Source organism: Seriola lalandi, unplaced genomic scaffold (assembly GCF_002814215.2).
Source record: "Seriola lalandi dorsalis isolate HSWRI2012SDOR001 ecotype SW California unplaced genomic scaffold, Sedor1 jcf7180002054976, whole genome shotgun sequence".
NCBI lineage: Eukaryota > Metazoa > Chordata > Actinopteri > Carangiformes > Carangidae > Seriola > Seriola lalandi.
Window position 1 is genome coordinate 617,878 of NW_019525526.1, and position 511 is coordinate 618,388.

A 511-nucleotide genomic window follows, 5' to 3' on the forward strand; every position below is an offset into this window, starting at 1 on the left:
CCAGTAAAGAGAAATTCTCAGCCACTAAACCTAATGCTGAGAGCGGGACATTGATAGTGAAGAATCTGGAGCCTGGAGATCAAGGCTTGTATTTCTGTGCTGTGAGTCAACACAGTGATACAGACACATGTGGAAGCTGAACAAAAACCTCTGTACTAAAGTCTCTCCTGATGTTATGTAATAACATGACAACATAGTTATTACTGTAACAAAGCTAAGATTTGCTGACATGGTAAATTCAGTTTTTGAGATGTTTTCTTTTTTAGGCGTCATAACCAGTTTCTCTACAAAATTTGACTGTTGTGCTTATTAAAGGATACGGGATAATCCATTGTTATTCAAGACAAAGAGGCATGTTTGGACCATCATAACCATTATGAGCTGATGGAGAACAGTTAACCTACAGTATCAACTCATTTAATTGGAATTATTGAAAAGGCTCGTCCTTTATTGGACTAAATAAAGCATATCAATAATCATATCAATAATGTACACTTCTCTTTATGTGTTT